The sequence below is a fragment of the Equus przewalskii genome, unplaced genomic scaffold (assembly GCF_037783145.1).
Source record: "Equus przewalskii isolate Varuska unplaced genomic scaffold, EquPr2 contig_R1908, whole genome shotgun sequence".
Lineage (NCBI taxonomy): Eukaryota > Metazoa > Chordata > Mammalia > Perissodactyla > Equidae > Equus > Equus przewalskii.
In genome coordinates, this window is record NW_027228508.1 from 101,189 (window position 1) to 124,574 (window position 23,386).

Below are 23,386 nucleotides of genomic sequence, written 5' to 3' on the forward strand. Positions count from 1 at the left end.
CCATGTCAACATGGAGAATCAGCCCTACATCTTCCGTGCTCTGGGCATGCTTCTGGAATATTCATGAAATAAGAGGATAGTAGAACCCTGGGTCATTCAGAAATGCTTCAGCTCCTCTCACCCCCCCAGTCATGTAGAGCCACCAAACCCATGGCTAACAGCAGAGCTGGGGCAGAGTCCCTGGGTCTAATCTGAATCCCTTCAACTGCAGAGCGCCTCCCTCCTTCTCGTAATTGTCCATACATCTGTCTCACCGCTAGACTACTAATTCCTGTGTGTCTCCAGTACCTAGGATCTGGCATCTGGTAGACATTCGGTAACTGTTTACTCAATGAATGGATGAGTGAATATTGCAATATGGCCAGCCTTCACACAAGCAGAAATAGTTACTTAGTTCACTGTTAAAAACTTTTTAAAAATCTCATCTAAAATGCACACTCATAATAAAAATTGCAAATGATATCTAAGCGTATAATTGAGAAAATGGAAATTTCCTCGCTCGTCAATCTCATTCCCCGTAGTTGGCCACTGTTAACACTTTGGCGCCACTATTAATTTTTCCCTCCATCTTATAAACAATACACTAAGCTACAGCTATCAAGCTGGAGTGGATGAGTCTTCTTTCCAGCCCAATGCCTCAATCACTTCCACCTTCCATTTCTTGGCAACCTCAGGCACGTGATTTTGCTTGTCTATAACATTAACTGTGTTATACAGTGATCAGCAAACACAATTCCAGAGACTTGCCTTCCTGATCGTCTATGAAGCCAGCCTGCAGTTTAGTAGTATTGTCTACACTGAAGCTAAATGGAATCTTTAAAAGCATCCCAACATCCGACATAAATGGGCATATTTTAAATAACCAGAATTTTATGCTTATATGAACAATTGTCCTATAACATTTGGAAAAGCTCTTAACAGGAAACAGAAGACCACAAGCTGGTGGCTACTTCTGGCAGGTGTGGAAGTATAACTCAGCAGTTAAGAGTCCAGCTCTGTTGCTGAACTGTTAATGTTCAAATTCTCGCCCTAAACATCAGCTCCATCACCTTAGATATTTATGCAACCTGTCTGTGCCTCAGACTCCCCATCTGTAAAATGCAAATAAGCATATCTCCTCTCCTATATTTTTGTGAGAATTAAATAAGTTAAATCATGTAGAGCACGTGGAAGAACTCCTCACAGAGAAAGACTGCAACACACACTCTGCATTGAGGCTTAATTTATACACAGTAAATGCACAGATTTTAACTATACAGCTTGATGAGTTTTGACAAATGTCCACACCCATGTGACCATCACCCCAATCAAGCTGCAGCACATTCCCATCATTTTAGGAAGTCCCCTGCGCCCTTCCCAGGCTATCTCACCCCCATCCTCCCACGTAATCCTGATTGACTTTCTTTCCCCAGAGATCAGTTCAGATAAATGGTTCGGAGAGAACTTCATAGAAATGGAGTCACACGTGCTTTCTTGTCTCACGATCTTCTCACTCAGCGCAATGTGTTTAAGTTTTATCCAGTAGGTCGTTCTGTTTATATTGCTGAGTATTATCCCATTGTATGAAGAAACCACCATTTATGAGTCCATTCTACTCTTGAAGGACTTTTAGAGTATGTTCAGTTTTTGCAGAATATTTGTTTTTGAAAGAAGCTTCTATTTGACACCATTGTTTGGGTGTTTCGGAATATTTCGAGCTTTGGAAATATAAACTGGATCGTGAAGAAGGCGTGGTGCCCTCATGGGGGCTGCTACTTACCGCCCTTTCTCTCCCTCGTCATCTTGCCGAGTCTCTTTACTTACATGTTGTTCTTCACAGGGATTGTCAAGATCACTGGCTTCAGGCCACAAACTGGAAGATCAGTGATGCCAGAGCCTCAAAGGGAACACCAGGCCACTCTCGGTTGAATAGCACGTTGATGAGCCTGCTCCCACACGCTACATAATGGTCCTTTCACTGTGCTGCGTTCTGAGAAAATCACTTGGCTTTTCTAAGTCTCCAATAAAAAAGAGTTACATTAGCATTTGACCCCACAGGGCTATAGAGGAGGAACATGAGTTAAAAGAATACAAGAAATGCAAAAAGAACACTTTGTAGTTTGAACACAGTGTAGGAAAGCCTGATGTGCATGCAAGGTGAGCTCTGATCATAACAGACTTGCAAGGTCTAGAAGCATCCTCAGCTGGGAACTTTGTTACTTAGGAGCTACAATAAATTTAACCCCATTTACGGGAAAGGTTGGCTAGTTCTTAAAAGCACTTGCGCATAGCAAAGACCCTAATTTTCATCCCCCCTCTTACCACTAACATGCTTGAGGGGAATTTTACTGAGGTTATAGGTTTTTACAAGTGTCTCTCCTCAGGTGGATGGCATAGACACAGTCCAGACATCAATAGTGAGGAACAGGGCAGACCCAGAGAGCTTCCCCAGCAACTGACCAGAGCCCGCGTGGGCCTCGGAGGACAAGGCAGGGGTCCAGGTTCTGGAGGAGGCTCCCTGTGTTGGCTGGTGAGATTGTACCGGGACAGGCGCTCAGAGGCGTTCTTGTCTCTACCCTTCTGGTAACAGCTTTTATAAGATGCTTCACTGCAAAGGTAATCAGTCGTATTTGTTGTAGAAAAATATGCGTAATCTTGAAAAAATAAAAACTTTACCCATATCCCCTCACAAAAATATGAGCGCTAACAATCTGTGGTGTGTAGCTATTCAATGTGTGTGTGTGCACGCGTGTGTGTATAACACATTTAAAATGAGGTGACTATTGTGATTTACTTTGAGGCCAGCTTTTCCCCCCTTAATATATCATGAACACGTTTGCATGTTGTTAACTATTCTTCTGCATCATCATGTTTAAGCAGCTGCTGAGCGTCCCGTGTGTGACTGTACCATAATTTATCCCGTCTCCTATGGTTGGCTGTTATGGACATTTCCCATTTTTCATGATTATTAACACATTGCAATAAACTTTCTTGCAGCCAAATCTTTACACAAATTCACGATTAGTTCCTTGTAAAATAGACAAAAATGTTAGAGACACATAGAGATTTATCTCCCAACAGAATGTTTCCTATCTTATGCTAAGCCTCAGGGCAAAGCCTATGATCCATCTTTGAATGGACATTTCTCCAGCACAAAGCCAGTCTACCTATGATCAAACTCCTAGATTCTGCTGGCCATCAAGAAGGTGGTTAAAACACAACAGCAAGCCTTGGCTTGTGTGGGATTTCATATACTTGCTTTGTAAAAACCCTTGGTGCATGACATATCAGGTTATCTTCATCTGCTTAAAGATGCATTGTCTAGTTCCAGAGTTGAAACTAAAATGATTTCTCTATTTCTTCAGTGGGCTTTTATCCTGCCCACACAGATTCATTGATATGAATAAAACAAAGGTAAGTCTGAATGCTTAGACCCAGTCCAGGAGGAAAGAAGTCCTAGTCCACGGAGAATCAGAAAGTATGGCCCCCATCAGCACAGTTGGATACAGGGCGCGCTGACAGCGGGGGAAGGGTGAGCACTGCATGGGCCCCTGAGGAACTGAGTCCGTTCATCCCATCAAGGGAGGGCCAGTAATTTCATCAGCAAAAGCAGGATCCAGAATTGTGTGTCCCATCTCCTCAGGTTGCCCAGGAGAGCAGCCATGTGTTTGAAACCGGCAAACAGCCATTGATGATTAAGTTTCTAGGTACTAAAGTTTTTTCCTTTTTGTAATCACTGATTGTAGCTTTTAGCTGTTTAACCCACCCATTGTTAACTGTGCTGTTTAGGCAATGTGCTATCTGACTCCCACTAGTTTTCCACAGATAACATCTCCCTGGAGCCTGGGTCACCAAGGTAATGGGTGTTTGAGCTGTTTTTCAGGAATTAGAACTCCTTGTCCACTTCAGGCTGGTTAAGACCACAAACTCATCAACCAGGCCCACACAGATATCCGATAAGTGACCTTTTGACATCAGGAAGCTAAAAACTCCACCCTCAGATCATGCTAACCCTGCTATTTTGTGAACATGGGTCCTATGAAGAGGCATGAAGACTGACTATGCTTGGTCACATCATCAATTACCTCACCTCTCCTCACCTCCAATCACCTCTCTCCACATCTCAGACCACTTGCCCCCTATCCCATAAATATCCCTGAGTCTCTACTTTTGGGGAAGCAGATGTGAGGCTTGTGCTCTCGCTTCTTCACATGGCTGCCTTGTCAGTAAACTCTTTCTCTGCTGCAATCTCATCATCTCGGTGTTTGGCTTTCTGGGCTGTGGGCAAAAATGAACCTGGTTCCATGACAGGTTCCCCTTTGTGGGGAGAGGGGCTCAACTCCCTATACTCATGGTTCACAAATGGCAGCCTACTGTACACTGTTCTGTATCTGGGCTCTTTTTCACTTAATAGTATATTCTAGGGCTTTTTCTAAATCACTACATAAAGACTTCATTCTTCTGTACATATCATATGGATTTACAATAGTTTATTTTGTACTCTTCTATTTATGTTGTGTCCCATGTTTTGTAAAACAAACAAAACAATTGCTGTAGTAAATAGCCTCTACCTATGTCGCTGCAGACACGTGTGAGCATACTTGTAGGAGAGATTTCTAGAAATGGAATTGCTGAAACGTGGGCCATGTACATTTATGATTTTGGAAGATGTTAAAAAATTGTCCATCATGGAGATTTGACTGATTGATATTCTCACTAGCCAAACACAGTGCACTGTTTCACTAAACTTTTGGATTTCACAAATGCAAAGGAAATGGTCTCTCAGTGTTGCTGTAATTCTCATTTCTCTTGTTTAACGAGGCTGAGGATTCTTCTGTGTGTTTAAGAGCCATGTGCATTCTTCTTCTAGGAATCGTCTCTTCCTATCCTTCATTTCTCTGTTGGGTAAGTCGTCTTTTCCTCAGACATTTGTAGGGGCCATTTTTCTATTGGGGAGCATAACATTTTGTCTGTGATAAGAATTGAAAATATTTTACCCATATTGTCATTGTGTCTTTACTTTTTTGTAGCGGTTTTTTGCCATATAGAAGCTGTCCCAACATCACCTGTTGAATACTGGTAATTTCTGTTTTCCTCATTTATGTGAGATGCCACTTTTATCACATAATAAAGCCTCATGTATTGGGGTGTATGTGGACTTTCTGTTGTGTTATCTGTCTGTCTACTGAGGATCAATTGGTTGATCTTGAGGAGATCAAAGTGTGCTACTCCAAAAAAATGCCACTTGGGTGTAAGGACTGTTTTGAGCTGAAAGCACTTAGCTCTCTGCCCTCCCCCTTACTCACTGGAGATGACTCATCAAAGGAGAAGGCACCAACTGGAGTCTGTATGACACACCTTACTGCGTAATTCTCTTCCTAAAGTTTCTCCCACATATTTACTTTACCACAATTTAGTGTCTCTAGGATACTGAAAGCACAATTACTGCCAATTTGCTTCCTACAATTTACCCTTTTCCTTTGTCTAATTGTGTCTAAGTCACAATTTATCAATCTTTGTTAAAACGGCATGTAAGCCCCCGGGTCTAATCACTTCTTTGAGTTTTTACTTCTTTCTTGTGAAGTTCCCATATACATGCAAAATAAACCTTTTCTCTGTTATTCTGTCTCTTATCAGTTTAATTTGTGGGTCCCAGTCAGGAACCTAAGAGGGTAGAGAAAAATATCCTTTCCCTCCCCAACAGTCTCTAAAATGGAGATTATAATATCTACTCCAGAGAATGAGCCTTAAGAATTAAATGAATGTGGCATGTTTGGCTCATAAATTTCAGCAATTATGATGAAGAGAAGGAGAATACTGCCGACTTCACTCTTGGGCAAAGAAATGCAGGTACCCAGAGGGTTCACAGATAATGACAGCTCAAGGATTAGCCTTTCCATTACCCTCTGAACTAACGACTTCTCTACATGCAGAAAGTGATGTTCTCAATGATTTTCATAATGGATTTGAGATGATCTTAGTGATTTTTTCACTAACCCAGTTTGAAAGGGAATCTCTGGGCTGTTATTCCCCTGAAACTGGCCTGCGGAGGCGAAATGTCAGATCAGAGCAGACTTGAACTCCAGTTTAGCCGCTTGCCTCTGAGCCTCTGTTTCCTTCCCATCAGAAGAGGGATAATCCTGCCTCCTCCTCCTTCTGACAGGTAACGAGATGGTAACATCACAACAGTGGCCAGCACTGCGCCTGTGACGTAATGTGTGTTCTAAATGTTAGCTACTTTCATTGTTATCATCACCACATTCTTTGTTGTAATCATTAAAGACGATGGCTTCGGGTGGCTGAGGACAAATAAAAGGAGCGTAATAAACACCAGAATTGGAAGGAAAGAAAGAGGGAAATAACAATCAGAATATTAAAACCAAAGGTATCCAGAAAAATGAGATGTATTCATGGAGGGACAGAGGGACACACAGATGGACAGCATGTGATAAAGCAGATAAAATAAAATGCTGACAGTAGAATCTAAGCAGTGTGTTTCTCTCGAGTTTGTTGTGTATGTTTGAAAATTTTTTATAGTAAAATGTTGGGGAAAACTGAAGGCTACCAGCCCACTCTCCTAACCCTCATTTTACCGTAACCCCCATAGACACTCACAGACGAAGGAGGATGGATTTTCCTGTCTTGATGTTTCTGTAGAGTGAGGACCTCGTAACTCCCCTCCAGGCAGAAACATCAAGCTGTCTCTGTGACTGGGAGTCACTCCCCTCCCCTCAGATCCGTGCTTCTTATTTCCTGTTGGTCCAGCTGACAGCTCCAACTGACACATGTGCCACCAATATCACTCAGGTCCCAGGAGCCCCCATCATTCTCTTTCTCTCAGGCCCCAACTCCCCGAGTCCACACAGCTTCCCACCCAGAAAACCACAGAGAAGTCAGGGCCTGGGACTGAAGCCCTGTTTCCAGGCACTTGGAACTCGGAAGACAATCACAGCTTCTCCTGTCGCCATGACACAGGCGACCCTGTAGGGGGGCCAGCCTGGACACTGACGGATGGGGACCAGTGTGCGCTGGTTGCCATGGTGAGCGGGGACATAAGGGTAGTTTCTCCAGGCCCCTGGTGCCTGGCATGTCAGGTGCACCAAGCTGCCAGACAGCTAAAAGGCCTCCTCAAATCCTTAACATTTAGGCAGGAAGGCAGCTGTGCACTATTGGCCGGAGGTCCTGCTTCACAAAAGCGAGTGATGGGGAGGAGACTGCCGGACCCTCAGAAACCTGGAAAATTAAGTATTCAAAGCAAACTCTGTAGTTCTTTTGAAATAACTTGTTCATGTTCTTCTTCACAAGAAAGTTTAACTCCATTTTGAAATGTTTATCTTTGGGCAATCAGCATCCTCTAGTCCAGTATCTGTCAAAATGCTGTTCCCTGAGCTATGGAATCAGAATCTCGGGGGTGGGGCCCAGGTCACTGCAGTTTCAACCACGTCCCTAAGGTCCTGGGCAAACTGAAGTTTGAAAGTACAGCTCTAGTGGAGCTATAGAACTATAAAGTCTCCTGACAAACCGTTCTAGCCAGTACCTCCCAGCCTTCTCTCTATTCCGGGTCTTTTTGTCACATCCTTCCATCCCTGTGGCACCTCAAGAGCCGCATTCTTTGAGAGAGGTTTGTCTACCAAGCAAATTGCATTCACTGAATAATAATGATTTTCCCCTCTTTATCAAAAATTTATGTAATGCCCAACCTGATTGGCAGAGAGAAGCAGTATTAAGATGTTGCATTGATAGAAAATTCACTTCAAATCAAGGAAAGTGGATCCGCCCTCAAAGCCTCCGCCCCGGCGAGTGTATGTTGCTCCTCAGGCTTCAGAGATGCAGAGCTCGAGCTCACCACAACCACCTCTGAGCATCCCAAGGTGGGACTGGTTAAGACCTCCGTGGCATCAGAGCCCGTTCTGAGATTCAGACTCGTGTTAAACAGAATGAATAACAAGATCCATCCTGCTTCAAAGAATATACACTTATTTATTCCTTCATTTACTTATAATCACCCCTCCCCCAGTATGGACAGAATTTAAAATAGTTCACAAAGTTCCATAAAATAATCTAAATTACAAATAGATGTACCACAGCCTGCTACTTGTTTCCAAATGGCCCATCTCCCCTTCCTCTACAGTATTAAGACTCCTCATTTTTAGCTAAAATACATAGCTACTCACATTTGTAAGCCATCCTCATAGCTAGGTGTAGTCATGTGAGTAAGGTCTGGTCAATGGGATGTAAATGGAAGTTGTATATGCAACTTATAAGAAGTAATTTTCAAAGAGAGGCTTGGTTATGTCCCTCTTCTCTCCCATTCTTCTTCCTGGTGACTTGAATGCAGACATGATGGTGAGAGCTCAAGCAGCCATCTTGCACCATGAGCTGGAAGCTGTGTGTTGAGGATGGCAGAGGAACACATTAGAAGTCTGGGTTCCTGATGACCACGGAGCTGCCATTCCAAAATGGGACCACCTACCTAGAATTTTACCTGAGAGAAAATGAAGCCTCTATCTGGTTTAAGCCACTGGTATTCTGGGTTTTCCACTCCTCATAGCCAAACCTAATCCATACAACTAATGTAAGTGAGAAAAAAAAAGATACAAATATACAGAGTCAGTAATAAACTTAACACAAAAATATATAGAATAAAATCATATATTTGCTATGAATAAGTTGCAAATTTAGCTTCAAGCTTTCTAGTGGTTAATGCTACAGTAAAAATTTTAAGGACACAATTTGTAGTGTCATACGATTTGTTTTTTTTAACTGCCCAAGTGAAACACATCTGTTCCGGATGCTAAGAACAAATTAATTTATCCTGAGTCTTCATAAAGAGGACATCCATGATGTAATGCAATTAACAACAACTGCAACGACTTCCTTACAGTACAAACAATGGGTTTCACGATGTTCTTCAATATAGGCAGGGAGAGGGGCTGGACCTGTGGCCGAGTGGTTAAGTTCGCGTGCTCTGCTTCAGTGGCCCAGGGTTTCACTGGTTGGGATCCTGGGCATGGACCTAGCACCACTCATGAAGCCATGCTGAGGTGGCGTCCCATAAAGCATAACTAGAAGGACCTACAACTATGTACTTGGGGGCTTTGGGGAGAAGAAAAACAAAAAAGAGGAACATTGGAAACAGATGTTAGCTCAGGGCCAATCTTTAAAAAAAAAAATAATATATATATATATATATATATATATGTAGGCTTGGAGAATCAGAGTGTTGATGATTTGAAATTGTCTTGTCTACTAGTTTAATGTACAGTTATGTGCCACATAATGACGTTTAGGTCAACAACAAATCTCATATACAATGGTAGTTCCATGAGATTATAATGGAGCTAAAAACTTCCTGTTGCCTGCTGACATCATAGCTGTCATAACATCATAATGCAAAGCCTTACTCACGTGTTTGTGGTGATGCTGTTGTAAACAAACTTACTGCACTGCCAGTTGTATAAAAATATAGCACATACAATTACAGTTATGTGCCACACAACAATGTTTCAGTCAGTGATGGACCACATGTGTGATAGCGGTCCCATAATATTAGCACCATATGACCGAGGTGTGTAGTAGGCTACACCATCTAGGTTTGTGTAAGTACCTCTACGATGTTCGCACGACAACAAAATCAACTAAAGACACATTTCTCAGAACGTATCCCCGTCGTTGAGTGACCCATGGCTGTGGTCCACTGATTGACTGCTTCCTTTCCCATCCTCACACACACTAGTTAGGCAGGACTTAGAGCGGCAACTGGTTCAAGAATAAGAAGATAGTTTAAAAACTCAAATTGCTATACACTGAACCCATATCCAACTTGTCCACCACCAGCACCAACACCATCCACGAGAAATGAGTCGAATTCACCCGTTCTCGCTTTCACCAGCCCATTCAACCTTTCTTTTTAGGACTTGTTTTCTCCTTCAATACATCCTTGAAGTTATTTGAATTTACATTTTATAAGTTATTTCAAACCTATTAAAAATTGTCGTGTGTATGTTGTGTGTATGTGTGTGCACTGGGGGAGGAACTCAGTGTTTGATTTTTCCACTTCTAGTCCCTACATATCTCCGAATATACAATACAGGTAGACAGCGAATAAAATTCAACTATGTAAGACACCTATTTACCCATAAAACACAGGGAGCAAAAATATAAGTATTTAACATATAGGTCATGTGTCCCAGCTGTGAACACCAAGTGGTGAATGTCAGCAATTTATATCTCACAGAGGAAACCCCAGTGGTTTCCAGCACAGTATTCCTGTGCCGGGGCAGCAAGGCAGGCACCCCTGAAGCCACAGGAACACGTAGTCAGAATCCCTAGTGAGATGCTTACCGATGGGTCCTCATGCCTGCACCGTTGATTCTATAGCATTTCAAGCAGGATCTCGCCCTCCACAGACTTGCTGATCAACCCTGGGTCTCTTTCTGGATTTACCCTATTGAAGGGACCATTTGTGAGAGCAGTGCGTGGGAAATGAGTGGTGAATGTGCGCTGCCTAAACCAGAGGATTACATATTTGCATCCAACATGGTCCCTTATAATTTATAGCTGGGTTTTGTTTGTTTCCCTGAAACCCAGTATTGGCTTTGATAAAACAAGGATACATTGTTTTTTGTTTGGCTGTTTCTACCCCAAACATTAGTTATTTTCATGATGCAAATACTGCACTTACTTTGTAAAATACAGATGAGGATATGCCTTCGGGAGACCCAGTCATTCCGAGTAACTCAAGTCTCACTGACACAGGACACAACATGAAGTCCTCTTTATCCCTTAGAGAGGGTCACTGAACACCTCTTCTTCTCCCTTTAATTTAAATTAACCTTCCCATTTACCTAACTGCAGACCAAAGTCTCAACACTTTATCACTCTGGTCTAGCTGTTGCCCCTCAATGGTCCAAAGTCATCTTTTCTTTATATACGGAATTCACAAATTCCATATATGTCCACAAATAGGATCTCTAATTAGGATCAGCTGCATTTGAAACTGTGCAGCAAATGGGAAAATGAGAAGATTAGAGAACATCATTAATAGCAATGCAAATAACCCTTAAATCAATCTGGATATGTCTCTCCAAGAAGTTGCTCTTCTCTTCCATTTAGGAAATAGAAAATTTTGGCCTGCCATTGGCAATAATCTCAACAGCACGCATAATGATGGTAATAATGGTATTTTTTAAAAATGTCAACCCACACCAGGGTAGATCGTTCTACCGTGTATCACCTGAGTGCCCTTGATTAGCTACTCTGAACCTCAGAAATCTACAAAATGAGGATAAAAATAGTACCTACCACATCCAGACGCTGTGATAAGCAGTAACAGACATGTGGTAACCTGGGTAAAACGCTGTTAGTGGAGGACAGAGGGGCGAGTCTATCTTCCCAAGGATGAACAGTTTAATCTGCAGACCCAGGAAGAACCTGGGGCTTACCTGAGGCAAGAATTGATTTAGGAGCAGAACCAAGATCGCACATTGCCAGCACTTAACCTTTCCCATTTCTGCCAGCCCCTCAGCAGGAGAGCGCTCTGAAAGAATGAGAGGATTGCTGACTCTCCTTTGCAGCTGGGATGCAACACAAACATTTGATGATCAATGGAAGACTCTGTAAATAATGAACAGAACCCACAGAACTGTGCTTGGACTCCCGAAGCCTGGAAAAGCCTGCCACGTGTTGCTTCTCCGCTCAGGCTCAGTCTAGGGTGGCCTGTGCACCTAGGGACAATGCACAACACTGAAGTACACAATTGGCCACAAGGGGGCAGGAGGTCACCAGCAAGGATGCTCAAGCCCAAACTTCATGCTGGAGCAAATCAGGCCAGGGCGCTGATGATGTCTGACGCTGAGACCACAAACTGAGACATTCCTACCAATCCTAAACCTAAGTTAGTGCCCAAAGTTCTGCAGATGCCATTCCTCTGCCTACCGCTCTCTGTCTCTTATTCAAGACAGTGAAATGGGCACCTCCTCAATCTTCACACACCAAAGGGAACCTCAAGGTGAGCACAAGCTTATTCGAACACAATGACTACTTCTGTTTGCATGAATCCCAATTTTCAAATGTAGAAAGAAATCGAGAAGCTTTAGGTGTTTAGGGAACAGCCTCGAGAATTCCCAGAACCCTCTTACTATAATATTTTCTTATAAAAATTAAAATATCTGAAAAGAGTAGTTAAATCTAAATTATTTCTATATAACTCAATTACTGTAATCATTTTAAAACCTGGATTTTCTGACCAACCTAGGTGTTTCTGAGCTGTCTTCTTTCACTCTCTACAAAAGTGAATGTTTAAGGATTATAGAATAATTTAAATAATAGCCTAATGATATACAAAGTTTTGCAGGAACATGTATTGTTTTAGGGTCAATGGTAATGGGAGATCAGCTACTTTCATGCCCTCATTTTCCCGAGGAAGAAACTAGTATCGCCAGGAGTTAATGAACTTTCCCAAGGTAACACAGAGAATCACTTCAGAACTGAGACCTGAACTTTTGTTATCTGACTTTCAGGATAGTTTGAACTAATGTTGATCTTTTATTTAACTGTGTCAGGAAAGTCTTGATTTTCCTCTACCCTATAGAATAGAAAAACCACTAACTGGGAGAGAAATACCAGTCCAGTGCCGTGCCATGTGACTCTGGCAGCTCAGCGGACTCTGCATGAGAGAGTCAGCAGAGGTTAGGACAAAACTGTCTGAAAAGCACCGTGACTACTAGGATAGTAAAGCCCCCAAAGTAAAAAATAAAAATCCCAAACGGTGATCCAGGGGAAGTCTCTCTAGAACCTGGAACAGAACCTGGCAGGACACAGCCACTCAACTGCGACAGGAGACTGAATGAGACTCAGGCAAAAGAACAAAATACCTCTCCCGGGACTCTGGAGACCCTGAGCGCCGTCTCACAAGGTGTGACTGTCACGTAAGGTGTCTGATTTTAAGGAGACACAACCAGAGCTCACACATCCCAGTGAGCCCCGTGGGCCCCAAAGCAGCCACTTTGGGAAGCTGCCTGTTCGTCCGAGATGCTGCAGCAGCTCCAACATTCACTCTTCTCCTGGGCTCGCCTTCAGAGCTTCAGCATGTTCTGCCAAATATCGACCGTGGGTGTAGACCTTGGTCACATGAGGGTAGAGTTGTGTCTGGAAAGCCTCCAGCATCAACTCTCAGCAATAAGGTGGGTGGTCAAGGCAGATAATAATATTCTGGGATGAAACTGAGTTGCATATAGTCAGTGGGTTGATTTCCCCTGTGGTTTATAAATTGGACCAGATGGTTCATCTAAGGGAACAGATTCACTGTCATGGAGTCAGTCAGGAAAAATCTTAGGGAATTACTAACATGTGTGTTACTGACTTCAGGTAAAGGCTTCTTAATTCCAAGTCCTAATCATTTTACATCTATTGATAAGTTACTGTTCTGTCTCCCAACTCATGTCTAAGCCCCTCTAAGGGAAAGGACCCTTATTAGATTGAGTCTAATTGCTGCCATTTGACCATATTCGACCTACAAAAATCACATGGTTCAAGCTAATACATTTGACATCTTACTATTTTAGCACGGTGGTGAAAATGAGTCCACGGTGTTAAGTGCTATCACCGTGCTGAGTCGGACGATCCTGAAGGTCAGTACTGAGTTGCCAGAGAATGCCCCAGCATGTGATGCTGAATGACCTCACAAGAGGTGAATGTCAGTTTCTCCCTGATAGTTCTACTTTTTCCACATTTAGGTTTTTTTCACTAATGAATTTAAACTGCACATCATAAGGGTGAAAAAGCCTGCCAAGCGCATCAGCAAACGGCCTTTCACAAACAGGGCTGCTCTGTAGGAAACATCAGTCTTCTCCCAGGTGATCATCTGCATGTCATGACCATAATCCGCACATGTGGGAGCAGCTTTGCTGCCCTGGTCTCTCTGGGTCCCGGAGTCAGCTGGACATGTCGGGTGATCTAAACTGAACTTAACCAATTGGCTAAGGAACAGAGTGCACCCTGCGCCTTCCCACCCCCTCCCGCAGGGCAGCCCTGACCCTGCAAGGCCTGGTTGAAGTCATGGTGCTGCAAGCCGTCTCTCCCCTCTGGCTCTTCCTCGCCTGGATTTTGGTTTTGTTTCTCCTCATCCTACATTTACCATCAAAACATGATGAGAGAAGCCGCTCCCCCATCCATTCATCTGAATATTCAGGAGTCATCCAGCATCTCTAACCTGCCTGGGAGAAGGCACCCATTGGTTTCAGCACAGAACTTTCTGGTTATTATTTCAGCGTAGAATATCATTTAATGTTTGAGGGAAAACTCTGTGCCATCTATCTGCCTCTTACAGAATGCTCCTCTCAGGAAAAGCTTTGACCAAGGAAAATGTCACCCATAAAACCTGGCCCTGAGGGTTTTGCCAGGTGATGGGCAAAGCTGTCAAGACATGTGTTGAGGGTGCTTCCCATCTAGAACAGAGTGGCCCAGCAGCAACAGGCTGGCGTCACTGCCTGCTCTTCCCAGGAGCGTGCCCTGCGCCTCCATCCCGACAGTTCCCGCCCCTCAAAAACCATCCTCAGTGGGAAGTCACTCTGCACGTTCAATTATATCGTGGCCAATTTTAAACAGTTCACCTGCACCTCAGAATGAAACACGTGGGGCTACGTGGCTGTAGACTCATGGTCCCCACTGGGGTCTTCCCCATGAGGCCCGGGCTGGCAGGGCGGGGAGGTGCTCGCCTGTCCTCTGTGTCAGCCCACGAGCAGCTGGCCTGACCCGGCCCAAAGCCCTTTTCCATTATTAAAGCCTGGAAAGGTATTTCTTGTTGTTGTTTTTTTTATTAACAACCTTTTGTGATTACAAAAGCAGTATCTTTTCAATACTAGAAAATTAGATCATTTTTCCATCTGTATGTGTATCAAATCATAACAATGTACACCTTAAACTTACACAATATTATAATATCTCAATAAAGCTAGAAAAAATTAGAGAATGTCAATAAGGCAAAACAAGGAAAATTAAAACATCATATTCTTATCCCCAAAGCTTACCACAGTTAACACCTGTGTGTATATCCTTCCACACGTTCCCTCTGCACATATACATATATGCCATATGTATATATACTGATATATGTAATCAGTCATTTTTCCTTGTCAATAAATTTTCTCCTAATCTAATACTTTTAAAATCCCCCCATTGTCCCCAAAATGTGTGTTATCGCTAGTATATCTAAACACAATCCAGGACCATGCATTATATGGAGTTGTTATGTTCATTAAGTTTTAACCTAGACCGCCTCTCTTATGCACATCGAGTCCTTGCAGAGAGCAGGCTAGTTGTCCAGCTGTGGTCCATCCTCTGGATTTATTTGCCTTGTTCCTTCCTCAGGCTATGTGTCTTTAACCTTGTTCTCGCCTCCCCACATTCCCTGCACACTGGAAATCAGATCTGAAAGATTAGCTTCAATCCTTTCCTGGCTAAATCCGTCAGAGGAGATGTGGCACAGTTCCTATTGCACCACGTCAGGGACACGAAACACTTGGTCACCCACCATTAGTGATGCTACCATTGCCTACTGGATTAGGGAGATGAAAGCTTAATCCAAGCAACCAGAAAGTAACCTTAGGGATGTTACTTTGGCAAATTATTTCCAAGGCTCTAAACCTTTGTAGCCAATATCCTGATTTCCAAACCAAACCATAAGTAAATAGGGAAGAACAGACGGGACAAGTCTGAGACCAAGAGCCAGGGGAGAGTAAGTAAGTGGCAGGAGCAAAGCCAAGACTTGCTTAGTGCTCAGAGCTGGAAGGAGGAGCGAGGATCACCGCCATCACGGTGATTCCACGAACAAAGGCATCGACAGACATTAGTGAAGCTTGGCACGAGCTCGCAGGCCCTGGGGACTCGGGTGGGACTAAACGACGGTACAGTCAGCTCTGGGTGCTGTGTAATCTTTTTCCTGAAGAGCTTTTCACAGGAAATCAGCCAGGGTTCTTATCTCTCTTTTAACACTCATCAGCCAAAGTGACAATGCCGGGCTCACACATGCAAGTTCTTCAGAAACGAGAACGGAATTTAATCCTCCCCAGAGGAGCCTGATCTAAGCTCCCACTTCAGCTGCAGTCCCACAGGCTGGGTACTGTCACAGCCACAGGCAACAGCAGGGGCCTTGATCCCGTCTCCCCAGCTCCCCACTATAGTCTCACTCTCCATCCTGGGGCCAGTGACCTTGCGACAACGACCCCACGCAGTGAGGATGCTGGGTGAGATATGGTTGCTGAGTTCACTGCTACACAGGGGACATCAGATGGGGTCCTCTCAGGTACATGTACCATCAGGCAGCCACCAGCACCGGGAACAAGGAACAGGGACCCAAATGTGATCTAGTGGTCTTGTGAGCCAAGCACGGTACATGTTGTACCGTTTGCTTTTGCAAGGTGACAGTGGCACAGTATCTAAGACAGCAGGAAAAACCTGAATTTGTCAATCCCATAAGCGAGTGCAACTGGAAAGTCTCGGAAGGGAGACTCTGAAGATCTTTGCCTCGGTGCCCCTGAGGAAAACAACCCCGGGACAACTCAGAGCTGAGGGGGCTCTGTCTGAGACAGCCAGGATGGCCTAATTTCCAGAATAATGTCAAAGACGTGCAATTAACCCGGAGAAGGCAAACTGGCCCAGGATGGGAGAGGAAGAGAAAACGAATACCACACATCCCAGAGGCCACACACACACAACACATGAAAACAGCCAGAATTTGGCCGCATGCAAACATTATAGGTGTAGACAGCGCAGTTCAGGTGACCCTCTCAGGGCAGCTCCAGTGAGTCTTTCCACCTTGCCAAGACATGCTGTAAACACTGATTGTAGATTTTGTAGAAAACGTTTTGATACAAAACAAAATAGGAAGAAAGGATAAAGTGTGTGTGATGAGGGGCAGGGGACTGACGCAGTGTAAGAAATTTAAATCCTCGGTAGCCAAACCGGAAGACAAGAGAAAATGTCTAAAATCAGTGAACCAAGAAATATCATTGTAGTGGCTGGCCTGGTGGCGCAGTGGTTGTGTGAACGTTCCGCTTGGCCCAGGGTTCACTGGTTCGGATCCCGGGTATGGACATGGCACCACTTGTCAAGCCATGCGGTGGGAGGTGTCCCACATATAAAGTAGAGGAAAATGGGCACAGATCTTAGCTCGGGGCCAGTCTTCCTCAGCAAAAAGAGGAGGATTGGTGGCAGATGTTAGCTCAGGGCTAATCTTCCTCAAAAAAAAAGAAACGTCAGTGTAAGCATATTCTTTGAACAAATATTGGAATAAACAGTTAAAAACATTTTCCCAAAGGGGAAGTGGGATACAGGGGTGAAAGGGGATGAAAAATTTTAGTACTACCTAATTTTTAATTGATCATTGAAAATATACATTAGTGATCAAATTTTATTATTATTTTTCAATTATATACAAAGAAAAAGATGCTAAGAAGTATGGAAAAAGACTACTGACCCAAATATATGGGGTCTGACCTGTTCTGGATTTCCAGAATTTGAATATGTTAATGATTTTTTGCATATATGCTACAATATAAAATATGGAATATTAAATATGACAGTTAGCTCAGGGCTAATCTTCCTCCAAAAAAAGAGAAAAAGATAGATTCAGATAGTACTTTGATAAAAATAAAAATTTAATTAGAAAGGAAAGAATTGAAAAGAGGAAAATTACTTTTAAAAAAAGAACGGAAAGAAAAACTGTTCCTGTATCATATAGGAATATGTGGTTTTTCTAAGTGACTCAAACCTAACAGACATTCCAAAAGAATTTCTGTCACATAAACTTTTATATGTTCTTACATGCCAAATTTTTTTTTTTTAAGATTTATTTTTTTTTAAAGATTTTATTTTTTCCTTTTTCTCCCCAAAGCCCCCCGGTACATAGTTGTATATTCTTCGTTGTGGCATGTGAGACGCTGCCTCAGCGTGGTCTGATGAGCAGTGCCATGTCCGCGCCCAGGATTCGAACCAACGAAACACTGGGCCGCCTGCAGCGGAGCGCGCGAACTTACCCACTCGGCCACGGGGCCAGCCCCACATGCCAAATTTTTATACAGGCCTCTCATCAATATTACTCAAAATGACAAGCCACAGGCTGAGGACTGGAGATGCTCCGTCACCTGGAGACTGCTCCGTGTGACAGGAGGTGCTGTAACATCGAATGGAAAGAACACCGGGCTGCCTCCCAGCCAACGTGGAATTCCAAGACGGGAGGAAAAGAGGAGAGTGAGGTGATGGCAAAACTCCTCCCTTCAAAACTGTCCCCCGTGCACAGCCGATGAATCTGAGAAAAGCAACCAGCAAGCCCCACAGGGCATCTTCTCCTCTCCTAGGCCCGAGGCGGGGCTCTCACACCAGGACTGCAGGGAGCTCCACGTCAGAAGGTGACTTGACAGAACCATCTTCCCTCACTCGTAATCTCCTTAAATGCCAAGAATCTTCATGCGGCCTGTCAACAGCTCCGTGTAACATGTAACATGTGACCTCACCGGAGTCTCTAACTCTCTTAAGTACTTTAAAAACACATTATCGCCTCATCTCAATTTACAGCAGAGTCTTAAAGAAATGCCATTTCTTGAAATGAAATGTTACATGAATCACAGCTGCAAAGTGCTGTGACAAAGCCAGCCGATCGACGGACACCGCACAGCACACACACAGGCAAGAACTCTGCCCTCAAAACAGAGAGACCTATCTGTCTCTTGCAGAATTCCCAGCATCAGGAACCCTCAAAGGGTTGCCACAAGTTCCTGTTCAAAAACAGAATGCGGATTTCTGGGTCATCCTGATTTGTTCCCCAAATCACCACACAACCACTAGGTTGAAGTGTGGGGGAAACTTCGAGAACAGCCCTGGAACCTGGGGTGTCTTCCAAGGCCATGAGACAACCTGGATTGGAGGAATGTGGCTTAAAACTGTCCCAAGAAAGTCTGGCCGAATACTCAGGAGCACTGATCCTAGCGCACCTTGGGATAAAGATCTGAAAAGATGGCTGAACGAGCCTGAAGCAGATGCTCTAGCACCTTCTGGCAGAAGTCTTCCCAAGGGGTCTTCAGTGATAACCCGCAGGGTCCCTGGATGAGCGCACGCTGAGAACCCCGAAAGGCACTGGAAGCCCCAGAAGACAGCAGCGCCTGCTCTCATGGCATAAAGCCGCACCGGATGTTCGAAGGCGTAAGTTACAACGCCCCGAACAACCTGGTGCTTCTCTGAGGCCGGACCCAGCTCCTGAACTGACGGGCATCGAGGAGAAGCTTCCCCTGAGACCAGCTGTGTCCTGGATGAGATTCAAATACCTGCCCGAGAGCTTCACTCTGCTGCTTCCCCCCCCACCCCCACAACGCTGCCTCCATCCCTATCGCTCGTTCCACCCCCAGAGTGTCTGATTCTCCACCTGGTGACCCAACTTTCCACCAACCAGCCTCCCCCACCTCTGAGATTGCTGTCCAGGCTGCAGTCTGCCAAACTACAAGGCAGCTTCCAGCTAGCCTCCCCTGATTAAGCAGGAAGTGCCCACCTGTCCATTCTGCCCAGCGCTCCACGCGAGAGCGGTGCGAATGGCGCCACGTCTTTACTGCCTAACTAGAACGCAGGCCTTCTCAGTATCCACTCTCCTGACCCGATGGGACGTCCAGCGTCTGTCCCTTTTCCAATCACACGGCCCTTCCCTCCGAGCATCAGGCCCCGAGAGAATCCGGAGGCGGGCGGGGCACCTGTCAGCATCTGGTGTCCCGGCTGCCCCTGCTCCTTCAGGAGCTCGTGGCCCACCACTTGGCCACCCTAGTCGTTTCTCCAGGAGTGAGCTTCCTGCACGCCCTGGGCCAGCGCACCCACTCCACCGCGCTTCCAGCCCCCAGGTCCCGCCGCCCCGGGAGCCAGGCTCGGCTCTTCAGGACCTTGCCGCTCGCGCCCGAGCTCCGCCTCTTCGGGCCCTGAAATCCAGCCCCGTCCCGGATCCAGCCTGCAGTTCCAACCCGGGAAACAGAGCTTTTATTCACTTGTTTTTCCTGAGTAAAGGGGCTTAATTGCCACGGGGAGGCCTGTGATGGTCCCAAGGGGCAGATCCCAGACCTTAGAATGGGAAAAGCTTATATTTAAGGGAGGGAGGAAGAAGGAAGAATAAGGTCAGTTTAGATGCGCTGTAAGTGCAATGTTTAGACACCACTTCAGTCTAATGGGATTCTGCTGTAACACGTGTTTCTTCATCAAACATCCATGGAGCCCGCTCTAGGCCCATCACAGGGCTGAGCAATGGGAACGCAGACAAGGGAAGCAGAACCCACACTCAAGGTGAGTCTCTGGAATCATCTGGAGAACAGCCTTCAAAGAGACCCCTACCATTCTCCGTGAAGAAATGCTCTTTATTATCACTGAAAACCACTGATTACCCATCTGTAGACACATGCATAAATTTCTATATCTCCCTTCCCTTTTTTTATGCTTTTTGTTTTTGGTGAGGAAGATGGTTTCCACATCTTAAATTACCGGTTAGTCACGTTTCTTTGTACAGAGAGGATCGTAGATCGTATTTCCTTAGACTAGAGCCCGCTCCGCACCAACAATACAGGTTTTCGCGGACTTGGGGCTGTGAAGCGTAGGACTCCCTCACCGCATCCCTGGACCCCTCCTGCAGAACCACAGGCGGCGAGCATGCACGTCCTCCGATTCCATCTTATAAAGAAGAAAGCACAGCTCCGAGAGGCTACTGATTTCCAAGGAGGGGGCTACGCACAGGGAAGAGGCCCAGGTCCCCAACCCGGGGCTCATCCCCACACCTGAGCCTCTCTCAGTCCACGAACCTGGCGTCCCTCCCGGCCGCCGAGAGGAGGCGGGGCGGGGCTGCCGGGGGCGGGGCCTGACGGCCGGGCGGCGGCGTCCGGGGGATTCGCGCGAAGCCGAAGCCGCTCCAGCGTCCGGGCCCTGCGCCTGCGCAGCTGCTGTGGCGGCTCCAAAGGCGGAAAGGCAACGCCGTGTGCGCTCCGGTTAGGAAGCGGCGTTTCTCGCCTGCTTTAAATTTGTAATTTGTTGGGTTCTATTTTCTCACTTTAAATAAATATTTGTTGTTTGCAAATAAAAATTTGCTGAAGGTTTGTTGTTCTTTTCGTTAAACAGGACCCCCCCAAATTGTATAAGTGATCCGTTTGGCAAGGGGCGGGTGGTCACAGGGCACTGAGGCACCGAGAAGGGCATCATCTGCGCCCACAGACGTCATCCCTCACCTCGCTCACCCGAGAGGGAAACACACATGGAAACAGCACTGAAAGTTAATAAAAACACCTATTAACTGGCTTCCTACATGCCAAAGAATAAAACAAAGACTGCCAGTGCCTGGGAAAAAATTCATCAGGCGAGGAAACACCCACCAGTGAGTAACAACTGAGGAACGCACAGAGCGGGAAACGCAGAGAGGCTGCGTAAGGAAGGAGGTTTCAGGGCGGTTATGCTAATTCGGGAGAGAATCCTTCGGAGGACTGAGTCCGCAGTCTGTCCACTGTAGGTTAGAACAGCCCCACTGTTGACGGTCAGGAAGGTCTTCAGTGAGGTCCGGAGTCTGGTGCTGCCAGGCCACTCAAGGCTCGTGGTCATTTGTCAGTTCCAGCTGCCAGAACCAGCTGCGGTGGCACATAGCGTTCCACTCTCATGTCTCCTGGGCAAGTGCTGTTGGAAGTAGAAAATTTCCTTTTAACGTACAATAAACCAGGAACAATAAATTCTCAGCTTAGGGCTAATCCATCTGGCAACCATGAATGATACATGTTATTAAATGGTTGAATAAACTTAAAGTGCTCGCATTAGGAGGTACGTTTGTTACAATTGATGAACCAATTACATTATTAACTGAGTCCAGGGTTTACGTTAGGGTTCACTCTTTGTGTCCTATGCTTTTTTTTTCTCTTTTTCTCGAGGAAGATTAGCCCTAAGCTAACGTCTGCCAATCCTCCCCTTTTTTCTGAGGAAGACTGACTGTGAGCTAACATCTGTGCCCATCTTCCTCTACTTTATATGTGGGACGCCTGCCAAAGCATGGTGTGCCACGCAGTGCCATGTCCGCACCCGGGATCCGAGCCAGCGAACCCCGACCCACCAAAGCAGAACCTGCGCACTTAACTGCGGCACCACCCCACCAGCCCCCGTCCTACGCTTTTAAGGGTTTAGGCAAATGCATAATGATCTGTATGCACTACCACAATACCTCATAGAAGAGTTTCACTGCCCTAAAAACCCCATGTTCTGCCTACCCATCCCTCTCCCCTTCCCCTGAAACCTTGGCAACTTCTGATCCTTTTACTGTCTCTATATTTTTCCATTTTCCAATACCATGCAATTTTAATATTCCTCCTATCAAAAGATTGGGCCTGTTCTGGTTGAATCCGGATGGGCTGTGGCTAGGGCAGAAATGACATTCTGTGACTTCCGAGCTAACATTATAAAAGGCCACACAGCTTCCATCCAGCTCCCTTTAGATGCTCACTCTTGGAATCCATCACACGGTGAGGACGCCTAAGTTGCCTGTGGAGAGACCCTTGTGGAGAGGAACTGAACTCTCAGGTGACAGCCACCAACAACCTGCCAGTCCTATGAGTGAGCCACCTTAGAAATGAACCCTCCAGCCCCAGTTGAGCCCACCCAGCTGAGGCCCACATGGGACAGAGAAGAACCAACAGCCTTGGGAGACAGAGATGGGGCCTTCCTCTGGAGCAAAGGGCAGGCATGCTTACTGCCCACTAGAAAAGATTTGTGTTCGCTAAGCTCAGAGTGCCTCTTCCGCGATGCAAACGCTGCATGTGCAGACATCCGCCTGGGCGCATCTGCATCACCCCCATGGGACTTGGAGACAAGGGCATTGATGCACTATGCTGCTCAGGCTGCTTTCTGTGCTGTGAGTGATAGCATCCTTTGTCTCTAGTCCAGGAATCTTGTGCCTGCTGCCACTATCGATGAAACTGTGGCAGGCTAACTTGTTGGCTTGCAAGTAGGGTCAAATCTCAGACTCTTCATAGTCTTAACACTCTTTCCTTTCATGCTGGAAATGAGGCCAGATCAACAATAAGAGGACAGAATGCAGTTGGAAAGAATGATTACGTTCACTGATGGGAATAATGAACCTCAGAAAGTGTTAAGCTCCTATTTTAGGGTCTGACAAACTTGCAAGTACCTCCTTTTTCTGGGACCAGCTGTGCCTGCACCTTAATTCTTTTAAATCCAACAAAGCTGAAGTCTCAGAACACCAAAGACAGAAAGCAGCAGAGGAGATTCCCTGAAAAGACAATGAAGCTTAAGCTCGGGGGTCCCTCTCTGCCCACACCCTTCAGGGCCCAGCAAGACCTCTCACAATGAGTTCACATGCCATTCGTTTTGTAAAGTTTGCAAAAATAAGATTTTT

At 45.4% G+C, this 23,386-nt stretch overlaps 1 long non-coding RNA gene across 2 annotated transcripts in view; it reads right to left on the reverse strand.

The window, feature by feature from the left end:
* Window positions 1-20,342: 20,342 nt before the first annotated feature.
* Window positions 20,343-23,386, reverse strand: part of LOC103543527 (uncharacterized) — a 102,674-nt gene continuing 99,630 nt past the window's right edge. For both annotated transcript variants that reach the window (XR_011536477.1, XR_011536474.1), the window contains one exon: window positions 20,343-21,660. This is a non-coding gene — a long non-coding RNA (uncharacterized lncRNA). The remainder of the gene's footprint in view (window positions 21,661-23,386) is intronic.